The sequence below is a fragment of the Halictus rubicundus genome, chromosome 9 (genome assembly GCF_050948215.1).
Source record: "Halictus rubicundus isolate RS-2024b chromosome 9, iyHalRubi1_principal, whole genome shotgun sequence".
In the NCBI taxonomy this organism is placed as follows: domain Eukaryota; kingdom Metazoa; phylum Arthropoda; class Insecta; order Hymenoptera; family Halictidae; genus Halictus; species Halictus rubicundus.
Genome location: NC_135157.1, coordinates 4,797,976 through 4,810,356, shown reverse-complemented (window position 1 = coordinate 4,810,356; position 12,381 = coordinate 4,797,976). Strand labels below are relative to the sequence as shown.

The window sequence follows — 12,381 nt, the reverse complement described above, 5'->3', positions numbered from 1 at the left end:
ACATATACAATGTATAATTCACTGTGCAAAAGCGTGCATTCACGGTATAAAGAATTTCTCGTCAACACCGGCTGCGTGCTTAGCGAGTAAAATTTACAGAATGATTTTTCTGTCGGCCCAACAGGTAGTTATTAAATTATGCCGGTCACGCTCTTGTTAAAATGTATATAGTTTGATGAAAACGGTGAATGGGTTACTCGATTGCAGCCTATCGGTTAATTGACGCCGCCGAGAGAATACGATTCGTCCCGCTAATCTCCCATCTGCCACTCGCCGGGATGCCTTCGATAGTCTGTTCCGGCGTTCACTGACTCAACGCTTTTTCATCCTTGTAAAATCTCGCCTCGTTTACGGGACGAGATACGCTTGGCATCTTCGTCGCGAAACAAGAGGCCCGTTAACCCGCGTGTCCCCGGTCGCGAACCGAAAAACCTCTGTGACATTTAGGACACTTCGGAGAAGTACTGTCTCGATCAAGATCTCTGAAACACCTTCGGAGGTGATCGCACGACGGTCAACCCTTCCTTACAGGTCCACACACCTGTCTCGACGTCGGCTCTCTGCCTTGAGATGTTGCGAGGGTACATTTTCGAGTGAGCTCTCGCGTTGCGATTAAAAACGAGGTAGAAGTACCACTGGAAGAAGTAGAATAACTGGTTCCAAGGGTGGCTGAAGCTAATATCAGGTTGCTACATAAATCCTGTCTATCCGTTTTCCATTGGATAAAGAGAAAGAATTCCATTTAGCCTGCAGCGGAACTGTTCTCACTAATACCACTCGGCAAGTATAATATTAAGCCAATAAGTATAGACCGCGATTCTAATGGATGTTTATCAAGGATCTTATATGTCCGAGCAACTTAATATGCTGTACGGTATCGCTGGAAATAAAAAGGAACACAGATATCCTCGAGGTGATGTCCGAAGCGGCCTGCTCTTTTTCGACAAAGATTCACTTCGTTCTCGCTACTGTTTCAATAATTCTAATGGCAGTCCCGAAGGGGTTTTACGTATTTATTCACTTTTCCGATGATGACTGTTGATATTTTTAAACTCGCAATCAAGAATCAACATTATGGGACTATACTTAACCGTTGCTACCAACAAGCAGAAAATGTTCGCATAAATTCCCAGTTTTATAGATCGTTCTACAAAAATAGGAACAAAGGTAATTCCTAAGATTGGAAGTTTATTACTATATGGACGAGCCTGGATTTGTCCCTGAACATCCAGAAATGATTCAATTGGTAAATGGGGATATGGTAGAGGCTATGCCACCGATTTGGGGTATCGACATTAAATGTATTAAGCTCAAACAACATGGAAGGTAATTCCTAAGATAATTCATGAGGTAGTTCATAAGATTTAATGAATCGCACATCAACGATCGAGGAAAAATGTTACTTCTAAAGACTCCGCAGCACGCTCGTCTGCGCTACGCAAACTCGTCCAGCCCCCAGGATATTCGCTAGCGATTCATCGATTGTTGGCCGTCACGGACGACTTTTCCCTTCGAAGCTAATAAGCGGCCTCGTCGATTAGAGGACTGGTCTGATCGAAGGCACACAGGTGGTCGACGCATATCCGCCGCCGCTGATGGCCGATCCATGTAGAACAGCGTCGAGGCGAGCGCCTTTGCCCTTCGACCCCGGCGAAGGTTTCGGCCCGGGCCGCGTTTCCGACCGTTTCTTAAATACCTTTCTCTCTCGTTTTGTTCATTCCACGAGTGCCACGAGCGGCGGGCATCGTTCGGTTCGACGAACGATTCGGTTGGTTACGTCGATACTCGACCCCCAACCGCGGCTGTCGGAGAGCCCTGCGTCGATTAAGACGTGACCGATGAACGGAAGGCTTATTCAGAGAGCTCTTCGAGGCAATTCCGTGAGCTCGCGGGGGTTGTGGGCGAGACGCGTGGGCGTAGGCAGATCGCTGTTCTCTCTATTTCTCTTGCTTCCCCCATCCCCCCATTTTTCTCTCTTTTCCATTTGCTGTTTCGCTTCTTTGCTCTCTTATGTCCCCTTGCTCTATTTCTCTTTTGCTCTCTTCTCTTTCGATCTCTTGCCTCTTTGCTTTTTTGTTCGTTTACTTTCTTGTTACTTTTCTCTGTTGCTCCTTTGGTTGATCTCTTTTGCCCCCTTAGTCTAGCCCCCTTGCTCTATTTTGTCCCCTTGCTCTATTTGACCCCCTACTCTTTTTTGCCCCCTTGCTTTCTTGCTCTCCTCCACACATTTTCTCTTTTCTAATATTGTTCCTTTACTATGTAGCTCGTTTGCTCTGTTGCCCCTTTGCCCTTTTGCTCCTTTGGTTGATCTGTTTTGCTCCTTTGCTATCTTTTACCCCCTAACTCTCTTTTGCCCCCTTGCTTTCTTACTCCTCTACACCTTTTCTCTTTTGCCATGTTGTTCCTTTGCTGTACAGGCACTTTTCTCTGTTGCTCCTTTGCCCTGTTCCTACCTTTTTCCTTTGTTCTGTTACTGCTTTCCTCGCTTGCTCTTGCGCTTTGTTGCCGCTCTCCTCTCTTGCTCTCTTTCCATTTTGCTCTTGTCGTCCCGCTCGGGGATACGATTTACGAGGCAGCCACGGTTGAGAGGTGATGCTGTCTTCGAAAATAAATTTATTCCACCGTCCCTCTATCCCGATACTCTGTTCGCCGATGCATGACGTTCATCGGTGATCATCGAACCGGCGAACTTCCTTAGACCAACTGTATCGATTAACTCCATCTAAAACTGTTCCAGACTCCACGTGCAGTTCGCGGGTAATTAAGGAATCAATTTACACGCTATCAAGATTTCGTCACGCCACGCGTCCTATCAATCTCGCGGGACCGTTGATACTTCCGAGCCTGATCGCGCAGAACTGTCCCCTGACGATTCGGTTTTCACATTTTGGTACTCGATCTTCTACCTGATCACGATACGATTTATTTCGAATCTGCGACAAATGAAGTCTGTTTCAAAATGTTACGCACCCAATGTAACGGAAAAAACCAACGAGAACCTCATTGCCGCGCGCCGCAATCGAAATTCAAAGTTCATTAGTTTATAGATGCAATCCGTTTATTACAGGCAAAAATCTCAGACACTTCATAGCTCCCAATAATTGCAAATAGGAGACCCTACCGATCGAGAAAATTCCGAGATACCTGGAGTCAAAGTTTTATGAGTATGGTCCAGGTCATTTTTTCATCCCATCTGGAAAAACCTCATTGTCAATCAGGCTGCCAATCAAAACGTAAAATCACGCTTATTGGCTGTCCGGCGAAGACTAACGTTCGTATAAATATGCGTCCTTCAAAAAGGACAAGACCACGCGCGTCCACCGTTCACATTGTCAACCATACCGCGACTGTACCATTGTACATTATATCTTGCTGAAGTTTGAAATTATATTCTGTTAATCGAATCATTCTGTTTTACGTCAAACACCCTATCAGCCCTATCCCTATAACCAGTGACAGGATCCAACGCGATTCGCGACAACGAATGAAATTCGGACGGAGATTTACGCCCTTCGTCGACTTCGAAAAAGTCTAGCCGCGGACGCGTTCGCGTAACACAAAATTTCTTTCGAAAATTTATATTCGGATTGTTTCGATCAGTGCAAGATTTTTGGCATGAGCACTGACATAAATTAATGAACCCTTAGCACTCGAGTGATGACTCTGAAGCGCTACTAAAAATTGTTGTGGCATTATTTCCAAGAAATTACAAAAAATATTACAAAATTTTTAAATATTATATGTGGAAATCAGATGAGTTTCGTATGAGTAAAAGGAAAATATTCTAAGACGGAGGAAAAACTTAGTTTTAGAATTAACCCTTTGTGCTCGAAGCTATTTTAACTCCAAAACGAAACATTTCTTCCGACCTAGAATATTTCCCTTCTATATATTTTTTTTCATGTTATACATACGAAAATGGTGCAATTTACTCGTACAATACTGAAATGTTTAGTAATTTATTAAATACAGACTTCAATAATGTAAAAAATATTTTGAATAATGATACAGCAATTTTTAATGGCGCCTTACAGTCACCATTCGAGTGCTAAGGGTTAAAATAGCGCGTGAAAAGGGTTAATTTAACCCTTAGCACTCGAATGGTGACTCTGAAGCACCACCAGAAATTGTTGTGGCATTATTTCAAAGAAATTACAAAAAATATTACAAAATATTTGTTACATTACAATATTTGTATTTAATAGATTACTAAACATTCAAATACTATATGTAGAAATCGGATCAGTTTCGTTTGAATAAATTGAAAATATTGTAAGACGGAAGAAAAATTTAATTTTACATTGAAAATAGTGCCGAGTGCAAAGGGCTAAACCTTAGTTGTACAAAGATACCAGTGCGTATGAAAATTTAGAAGAATGTACGCACAGTTAGCACGAATGTAATAATAAAGAGAATCGAATTCGAAAAACTTCAACCTAAACGTCATCGTGATAGTACACTTGATAAACACAACGATCGTACGAACAAGAACCAAATAACTGATAACGAAACTCGATCGCCAATTTCTAAAGAAACAGTTGCCCGAAAGCAATTCGTTCCCGGCGTTCAGTGAAGAATGCACACAGACCACTATCCGAATAAAACCCTTTGACCTCGACTGTCAAGACGAGAGTTAATTTTGCGGAACAAACGCGCGCATTCCGGAAGAGAAGAGTTTTCTGGCCGGTGCTCCTCGAGATCGTTCCTCGTGCCGAGGAGGAGCGTTACCAAAGTTCGTCCACCCGTTTCAGCGTGAACCCGTGTAACTCACCTGGTATTTATCACAGGTGGAAATGTCGCCGTGTCGTCGCTACGAGCGTGAGAAAAGGTCGAATTTCTAACAGATTTTCATGGCGACGGTAATCGTCGTTGACGGTCGCGGATGAAGGGGGGAACGAGCGTTCCGAGAATCTGATACGACGATCCGGAATGGGATCATGAATCCGGTTGGTCGTTGAACTTACTCACGGCCCTTTGCACTCCCCATAACGAGGATTTTAACACCCTCGCCGGTCCTGGTCGGCCTCTTTGCTCCGCGCCGAAGGGTATCACTTCCACGGAGCGTATTCCGACGCGGGCCTCATCATCGGCCTGTTCTTAATTCTTCAGATAAGAAAAATCAGGTGTTATGGCTGGTCCCGAGGCTGGGGCCACTACGCTTCTTGAAACCTGGCGTACGAAGATCATCACTGGATAAGAGACGGTTGTTGTTCCCCGAGGTACCCGAGAAGATCTTGAAGTTTCTCGGCCGTGATGTGATTCATGGTTCTAGGTCATGGTGCTCTTCGTGGTACTGGATCCACCGCCTTCGAGCGTGGGCCTCAAACGTTTCCCGCTAGGACGTTGTACCCGGGCTTCTAAGAAGCCTTCCATTCGCCCCCCTCGGATCCTGATACCTCCGTGCTGCTCCAGGCTGCAAAGAGACTGCACGAAATTATTTATGGCACGCGCCAAATTATTTTCTGACGGTCCTCCGCATCCTGATGTTTCCATCGAGGCCATCGGTATACAGGTTTCTCTTGTTGGCCGATGCAAGATGAAGCTGTCCGGAGAGTCAATATCTTTATTTTCCTTGCGTGTTGCTCGCCGAGTACCAGTGACATGTGCGAAACGATTGTTCGATGAGCGTGTGTCTATATTACACGCGGCCAGTGTTCAGCGGACCTACAAGGTGCAAATTATCAAGCTGTAAATGCACGGTCTAAAATGGACCGTTGTCTCGAGCACGCGCGCTGCTATGAGTACAATCGGCCCGTGGAATTTCATAGCGTGAGCAATCCGTGATTTGCGGGGAAGCTTTACCTTTTTTCAATTCCTCCGGATTTGTAACGGAGTAAATTTATTTAATAAAAATCTAAAAGGTCAAGGATTTCGAGGAATTCGTCGCTCGTTTTCGATGAATTTCTTTTAACCCTTATATGCTCTTCACAAAAAAAAAAAAACATGCGAAAAACACAGTACTTAAATTACACGAAAATTCGTATAACACCGTAAGAAATTGCACTGGTTCTTAAACAACACAGTGCAACAACTGCAGGGTCTACAAGTCTCTTTTCGACCATTTTAAGAAGAAGAATTATTTGTGTTTGCCTAAAATTTGGTGCAGATAAGACGAATGAATTTGTTAAAGCACTGAATGAATTACTACACCGGGTCAAAAACATAAAATTGTGAAAACCTTAGAAGAATTTGAGGACATTACCGAATTGCCATTTTACTTCTGTTTATTGCAATCGACTTAGACTATGTTTATTTTGCGTACAAGATTCTCAGCCTGTCTACGATTTAACATTTAGAACGAGTACTACCGACGAAATTTTACTAAGAAGAATAGAATAAATATGAAGAAGTCGGTGAATTTTCGAAGACCGTCCGAGGTCTTTAATTAGCGAGTTGCTGGTTCAGTAATCTCGGCGAGTATTTTTTCAGCTTCCCCACATAATGTCGCGGTGGTACTCGTTGAACAAGCTCGACAATTCGTTTGCGAGGTGACGTTTACGAGAACAACGTTTCCGCGAATCTACGCCGGACAGTGCACGGTCTCCGAAGATTCTCCGACCACATGCCAGCTATAGATAAGAGTTACCATAATATCCGTGTAACACGTTGCCACGTGTAAATGCGCACTCGTAACCAGTCGCTGTTACCTGGTCACGCTTCGTTAATGAGACGTCTGCCTACGTGCATTTCCGAGGCCTGTTCCCGCGTCGTGGAAGCCCTATCTGTCGCCTTTCATCTGACCCGCTACAGCCTCTCCGGGAATTAAACAATTACGACATAACCGGACGTAAGAATCTCAGGAAAGTTGGCCCCGGAGGTCTCCCCGTCTCTCTCGGGTTTATTTCTCGAAATCGTATCGCTGCACGCTCGCCGACGTGCTCGTCAGAATTCCTTTAGTTTATCGCCGAGTCGAGCGAGTCTCGATTTCTCCCGTGTTCTACTCCCCTGCAGCGGATCAGGTCGACCTAGTGACTGGATAATGGAGTCTGGGTCTATTTGGACCCAGATACAAATTTTCGTAGCTCTGCTATTCCATAGTAAGCTATTCTTGTCGCATTTTGTTTGAATCGATTGCTTTCTGTTGCATTGCAAGCTAACAAAGCTTCCTCGACTTTGGAAATGCTAATTACTGGATTTTATGCATTTTCGACGAGAACAGGTTCGTGTAATTTAAGATTATTTGTCAATTTTCTACTACATATTTTTAAAGATGTTTCTTGCCCATTAGTTTCTCTGTTCTTCTCAATATAACATTTTACTCATTCAATCCAATGGTTAGAAATTGAATAGTTAAGCGAAAGTTTTAATACTCTGGGTCAAAATAGACCCTGACTCCGTTGTCAGGTTAAAGAGAGAAATAAATTTCATTCGGTGCATGTATCTTGCAATTGATGTAGCGATTACAAATCGGACGATTGTTTATTAGATTCTATCTTGGACGAAGTGTAACCAATATTTTGTTGGCTCCGTATAAATATTCTGTATAGTGGCACTGAATTTGCAACGGAATCAAAAGAACAATACTAACAGTCTTTTCCTCGGAGAAGTAGATTAGGTATCGAGGTCTTAAATAATAGGAAAAAGGAAAACTTCCAGATAAATTTTTTAGCAATAAATTCTACAAAGGCATCTACCTATACAAATGATCGGTCTTTCACGATTTCCTGTTCAATCTCGTTACAATTAAAAAAAAAAGAGTGCACGCATTCAGCCATTACACGAGCAGAATACGAGGGCTAATTAAATAGAGAATCTGTTCTACACTTCGTTTCGCAATAAGAAATACAGTAAGAGAACGAGAAGACTTACTCGACGATCGGGCATTATCATTTCCCTTTGCAAGCTCCCTTTCATTATCTTTACTGTTAGTTTTTGCCAGAATGAGCACATAAAGGGTCGAAATTGGCCCGGAGTCGTTCGGGCGAGGCTCGAGCCATCCGCGATTCCTCCGGTCGCGTTTTATGTAATCAGTGCTGACTCGAAGATGAATACCTGCTCCGGATCTGATTGCACAGGACTTATGATAATTGACATTCTTTTTTGTCGCTTCATCCTTGATACGGTTGTATTGGGATAATTCGTTCGCGCTTAAGGCGCAATAGGTGTCAGCAAAAAGGCAACCACTCCGGCGGAAATAAGGAGACTCATCCCCTTGCGGAGGCCGGATATTTCTATCGCTTTTGCGGTAATTACAACATGATTGCAAGGTTCGATCTCGCGATCGCCGGAGTCAACCAGCAGGCCTTAATTACCGTGTCACGGGGAACTGTCAACCTGTTGCTTTCCACTGGCTTGCTCGCCGGCAACGAGTGCCACCGTACAAAGGGTCCGTTCACGGTAACGCACACCGTTCCGTCGGGATTTCGTTCTTGATGGAATTAACATTCTTCTGTTAATAGTCCGTCCCATTATCGACGGACGATTGATGCCTCGTCGCGATTTTTCCGGCGAAAAATATTGGACACGCGTGCGCGCATGAAAGCCGCATTTTTCAACCAGCTAAGAATGCTATTCGACTCTGAAGTTCTCTCTTTTAACGAACCTCCTCCGTTCATCGTGCGTGACGTAACGTAATTGTTGCACAAGACTTGTGAATTAGCTCAATATCATGCCTGTATACGCTTGCGTTCTATGTGATATATTCAGCAAGGATACAGTTATATAAAACCTGCTTGCCACTCTTAGGCTATACTTACGAGGGGAGGACACGGCTGACTAGTCAGCGATTTCGATAGGCTCTCGCGTGGCGAATCTACAACAAACGCAACCAACTTGTTTCCAGCCGTATATTATTTTTTCTCGCAAATGGACCGTAAAAATCGAAATTTAATGTAGTTCTATCTTATTTTTTCAGCCGATGAATTTATCGGCGAACAAAATTATACTGAAATCTCTCGACAGTGTACTTTAACGTCGAGTGCGTAAAGTGATTGGTAGGTGTTGGATTCTAAATGTGACACGACTGAATTCATTTCGATTTTACGCGAATTTGATTGTAATATGTGCTCGAATCAGGGAATTCATTCGACCGTGTCCCGTGAATGCATTTTTATACAAATTGTTTTCCATATCTCTATTCAAAATAGTTATTCAGAAGATTCTCGGTAGATATCCATTCACACTTTAATTTGATCAATTACGTTTTACTTATAATCTCATATTTGGCACAAATGAATCGAATTACAACACGACAATAGAGAAGTGCTACAAATGGTACGGTGACTAGAATAGAAAATGGCAGAATAAGATAGTTATAATAATTTCACACCCTTTGTCGTTCCAAGGCATACTGCACAGCATAATACATTCAGAGGATTCACGACTTTCCTCTGCTAAACTGTTTTGACAAACTCAAATGTGGTACGTTGCATCTAGTAAAACATTTTGCCATTATAAATAAGCAGCGGGACAAATGGTGGTAGCGAACAGGTTAAACATTCATGGATACATCTCATTTACAGAACGAGGTTCCCAGATGTGCTCGATCATCAAGAACATCCGTATCGACCGGAAGAACTGAAATAACCAGGAAGAATCATCCATTCGACATCCTGATCCCCATCCGGCTGCTCTCGATCGCGCGAGCGATTGGCAAAGAGGTCCCCGGTCCCAAAGAAGAATTTCACAAAATAAAAAAAGAGAAAAAAGTAAAGAAAAAAAAAAGAAAAAAGGAAGGAGCACCTCGGAAGGACCGTGCCCGGTTGTCGTGTGTCGGAAGGGCGGTGTTCTCCTTAGGGCTGTGGCCCGTGTCCTCGGTGCAGGGTGCTGTAGGTGCGCTCGCGACGCAACCGGAGATACGCGGTCCCGGTAAAAGGTGGTACTTGCTCACCGCGTACGAGCGGTGCTGCGCTGTCGTCGGCGAGGATATACGAGCGATCGGTTGCTGATGAATCGCTCGAAACTCGGGGACGGTCCCGGTATCGGCGCTGGTGTAAACGGAACCGTAAATCCTCGGAACGATAAATGACAATTGCGGCTGACACGATCGGCTGCCGTCCGGCGTGTCGGGTGACCGCTTGGCCAGCGCGAGCCGTCCACGGGGTTGCTAGTCGCGGAGCTCTCTTGCAGAGGTAGCCGAACGCGTGGGCGGACGCGAGATAACGCGTCGCATTACGTGGGACGTTAATAAATTATTATTGCTCCCCGCGAGATCCCCTGCCGCGGAATGATATCTCCATTGTCCTTCGACGAATTAATAGCCAGCGAGCACCGCGCGCCGCTTCTCTCCGGGAGAAGGGTCGCTCCTCTCGTGGAATATTGCTCCGATAGATAGCGCCAACTCGCGCGTCAATGCTTCCTGCCAAGATTCTTTATTGTCGCAAAAACTCGGCCGTAGTGCAGAATACCGTTTGTCAAAGCGTAAGTGTCCGATAGTTTATAGGGAACGTGAATAGAATATTGAAATTTCTCATACATTTTAATGGGGGTTAGGACTTATTAAATCAATTCAATACGCGTCTTACTCTGCTCTGAGACCCTGTTCTTAACGCTACCGTAATAGGCATTATAGATTCCGGAGGAACATCGTCACCTTAACTCTTTTTTTTTTATCGTGAGGAAATGCTTTTCGCATACCCTGGCTCCCTGGGGAGAGCCGGGATTTTGTGGGACTATCTCCAGGGGGAACCCCCTGAAGACTACCCACTAAAACCTCACGCCCACCTAAGCTAAACGGGAGGTGCCTGGATCACGCGAGTATTCAACAGGACACTCGTCTATTCCAATCATGCTCCGAAGATTCATTTGTTTCCTTAAGCGAATCAGGCTACAGTGTTTACTGTATATTTGTCCCAAATGCCTAGCCTATAAAAGTCCCAGAGCTATCCCCGCTGCCGCGGGATGTACCCCGTGAGTGGCCAAGAAGCTCGAGTGACCTCGGTCCATCGGTGACTCGAACCCTCTGCTGTTCGTGGAATCTCGTGGCCGCTCCTCTAGCCGGGATCGAGGAGATCGAGAGGGACGATGATCGACCACGGGCCCCTGTCGTCCGCGGGAGATTTGCGGCCGGCCGCGGTGACGCGATGTCGCGCGATAAGTCCACGTTCCCGTTCGATCTCTCGAACGCGGCGATCCGGGTACCGTTCGTATAAATTGTCGCCGTTCAGCGCCTGAGCGTTTTACAAGGCGTTTATGGGGGCATCAGTGTCGATGTCGTTATACTATCGCGACAACCGTCACACTGCCGGGGCCCGAAGATCGAAGAGGATCCCGTCGAAGAGAGCGGCGATCTCTGATCAATTTCTCCACGGTCGACGTCTTCATTGTCGTCGGTTTTAATCGTCCGACAACAGGTCGATCGCAAAGTGGGAAAACCGGCGACGATTATCTGTTATCTAATGAGAAACGGGTTTACCGGCTTCTTCTGCGCAAGAGACAGTGGGGCCCGATGGCATTCCTATCGCGAACAACCACGGAACATATTTCATCGTCCCTCGGCGGAGGGGAATGCGGTGTTCCTCTCCGGCGATCCATCATCGTAACAATTAGCCTGAGCCGCGTTTCTTTATCGACTTTGACGTGGGAGGCGTAGGAGGAGAGACTATCTTCACTGCTCGAGGATGATTCAACCGCGCGATTGTGCTCACCCTCGCGCGACTGTCTTGGCAGCTGTATTGTGGACAGTCGGTGTATCGTGGACATTCAATCAAATTTGAATCTCGTTGGCTTTGTATTCCGCCTCGAGGTTTTCATCGAATTTTAGTCTTTCTGCTTTCGAATTCTTTATTCGCTTTGTTTTCGGACGAAATGAAACCTGTGCTCTAATTTAATTTAGCGGAAAGTGGTATACGTAAAATTGAAGTTAAAAGACACGTCAATTTATACTTTCGGTAACGTTTTGTCTGGAAGGACAGAAAAGCTGTCCAGTAATTGGTATCAGTATTCGTGTTGTTATGTGCGGTAATAGTTATTGTACACAGTGAAAGCATGGGTTGATGGGCACGGAGGATACGAGTGTCCCGATTTGGTAGCGGGAGCTATGGTTGATGACTCATTGTCTCTTTCGTTTTCGATCAGTTGTTCGTTTGCGCAATCGAGAAGCCCGCGAAGCTTTCACTGATTATCCGCGCGTCCTTTCTTATTGCGACGCGTTTGAGGAATGCACGAGGAGATAACATTTACAGAAACTATGTGACGCACACTCCCTAAATATTGTATATCCACTACAGTGTGGGCACTGTCTGCATCGATAAATCTGTTTCTGTCGTTTTTATGTTGTCTCCCGGTTCCCTCGCACGACTCCTTCATCGCTGAAAAGCGTCCGGCGAGGAAGCTCGACGAATGATGCTGACGCGCGTCTGGCAGCGTGACAACCATTAACGACTGTATCGCTAATATTGTCCGCAATGTATCACTCGTTGATTAGTGTCTCCTACGGAAAGC

General features: G+C 45.1%; 1 long non-coding RNA gene across 1 annotated transcript in view; it reads left to right on the top strand.

Moving 5' to 3' along the window:
- Positions 1–10,481, top strand: part of LOC143356914 (uncharacterized) — a 167,971-nt gene extending 157,490 nt beyond the window's left edge. Inside the window, exon 3 of the long non-coding RNA XR_013082746.1 lies at positions 9,462–10,481. This is a non-coding gene — a long non-coding RNA (uncharacterized LOC143356914). The remainder of the gene's footprint in view (positions 1–9,461) is intronic.
- Positions 10,482–12,381: the final 1,900 nt, after the last annotated feature.